The sequence below is a fragment of the Cyprinodon variegatus genome, unplaced genomic scaffold (assembly GCF_000732505.1).
Source record: "Cyprinodon variegatus isolate N-32 unplaced genomic scaffold, C_variegatus-1.0 Scaffold39, whole genome shotgun sequence".
Taxonomy (NCBI): Eukaryota; Metazoa; Chordata; class Actinopteri; order Cyprinodontiformes; family Cyprinodontidae; genus Cyprinodon; species Cyprinodon variegatus.
The window spans coordinates 852794-855519 of NW_015150492.1; positions in this window are offsets into that span (position 1 = coordinate 852794).

Below are 2726 nucleotides of genomic sequence, written 5' to 3' on the forward strand. Positions count from 1 at the left end.
AATCGTGTTTTATACTGTAACTTACAATAGGGAACAACCTGCTGCTTGGCAGAGGTCTGAGCTTCCTCGAGTGCTTATCTAGTTCTGTATGTCCTGTCCAGTAGTGTAACATTTAGAATTGCTTGAGACCCAGTGGGAAACCCAGCAGATTTAGCTTTGCTGATTTAAGTTACTGTAGGGGCTAGAAAGTTCAAAAGGAATATAGCCCACAGCTCCAATATCCACCGATGCATCTGCAGACAGAGGTACCAGCCACCTTCAGGGAGTGTAAGTAGGGCCCACATTTGGTGTCAGGCCTAAGATGATCAAGGAAAGGAGGAGCCAATCGCTAACGCCAGCGACCCCAGCCGGCCTTTCCACAAAAAAAAAACTAGAAAAAAAAACCCCTGAAAAAACTGCTTAACTCCACTACTTCCTGAACTTAAGACACCTCTTTTATTTTTCCTGTCTTTTTCTACTAAGGAACTGATTAATCCAGGTGTATCTGACTTCAGTAACTATGGCTAGACACACCTGGATGTGTCCATTCAATAATGAAAGGCAGGAAACAAAAGAGCCGCCTTAAGTTCAGGAAGTAGTGGAGTTGTGCATAGGGCCAATTAACTTCTCCAGGAATACAGAAAAATATTGTAAGCCCTTCGGTAAGTCAGCCGTATCTGTGAAGTCCCTTTAGATGACATAAATTGTGAATAGGCACTATATAAACAAACAGATTTTTTTTTCTTTTATTCTCTCTATTAAGACCTTCAATGTAGCCAAAGTCGGACAACTGGGTGAAGTTGCCCCCCCACCTTTTTCAAAATCAGACCGAATCAGTGTCAAACATTTGTGCTACGTTTGTGCAGCAAAAATGTCCATTTGTGCCGCTATCATTTTAAAGATATAAAGAAATGTTCCTAGAGGTCAGCAAAGGTCAACCAGCCCCCCCCCCCACCTTCTTCAAATCAGACGAAATGGGTGTCAATCAACTCGACTCCGTTTGTGCTGGTTTGTGCAGCAAAGATTGTTGTTTGTGCCGCTATCATTTTTTTTAGGTTAAAATTGAATTATTCATATTCATTGCTTAGCAACTTATAATTTATGTGAAATTCACAGTTTCAGCATGAACAGATGTTCACTGACCTTTGATGACCTCTACAAACTATTATTAATATCATTAAAATGATAGCAGTACAAAATTTTTTTTAAATATGCATTTTAAAATATATATATATATATTATATATATATATAAATATATATATATAAAATATATATATACATATTTATTTTAAATATATATATTTTAAATATACTATTTATTTCAAATATTTTGTATTTAAAATATATATTTTAAAATTGAATATTTTTGTATAGAAAAAAATTCATTTGTGCTGCTTATTTACTGTCACATGTAAGGGCTTCAGCCGGAGAGTAAGTGTTGGGGCCGGTATGTGATTTGAGGAGGGCCGGCCCTCGCAAGGTGAAATTAGGACCGGCTCTGCTTCAAGAGATTTTATATATTGGTAACTGCTCATCAGGATCCCCTCTCTTCTGATGAATGTTTTCAATTCAAGTAAAATTATCTCCATACTGTTTGATATTCTAACATATTTAGTATCAGATGATTTAGCTGATAGAGACATTTTCTAATCTGTTTATAGTATGTTTCATTGGGAGATGCATATACATCTTTTAATCAACATTTGGATGGGTTTTTTCACATACCCACATTGACACAGTGGACATGTGAAGATGATGCATGCTCCAGAAGACAGATTGTGACTTTCTGTTTGCTCTCCTCTGCGCAGATGGTCTCCACAGCAGCATTTGGTCAGTTGTTGCAATGGACTGCACTGTGTACAGTCACCACCATATCTGCCATTGGTCAAACAAATTCACAGCTTGATACAAACTGCATGAATTTCATTTATAACTGAAATTTTTTATTCTACAGAAAATAAACACAGCAGGACCTGTGATCCGAGTGATTAATTTTTCTTTGCTGTTCTACAACATAGAGAGAGATTTTATTTTTTTTAAGTACTAAAAACTGTTCATTTCCTTTCTAATTTTGCCACTCCCTTATACTTGTTTTGCTAATGTCAGGTGTTACTACTACTACTAATACTACCTCAACAACTAATATTATTAACAATAACAATAATAATGTATATCTATATCCTCAGAGAGTCCAAATAAAGGAGAATACCTTATCAGATCAATAATAAACCGATAAGGCATGATTCATTTTTAGTGGACATAGAAAGAAGACAAGTGACACTTATGTTTGGTTCATCATGTACATCTATGATACAGTGAGGAATTTGGCCACTATGCTACTTTGTTTGAATTGGAGCTTGTTGTATGCACCAATAATAGCAAAAAATACATTTACAGTATGCAACATTTTGAGCAAGAGCTAATAGTAAAACTAAAAAGAACCACAGCTCTGAAATTGAATATGATCTCTTATTGAGTTCCCTTTTTTATTGTTTCACAATAAAGTATTGGTGGTGCAGTGCCTTCAGCCTCATGTAAACAAATGTCAAATGTCATGTCTCATCATTAATACCAAACAAATAAGTTCGGTTTAGGCTCACAGATCTCACTGAGTCTCTTCCAGAGCACACTTGTTTTGGACAATTTTGCTCTGGTCCCTTTGGACTAACTTTGGTTTCAGACTTTGAAATCAGCTCATCTAGATCTATAATTAATGATGTTGTCATAAACGTTATTTATTCCTTT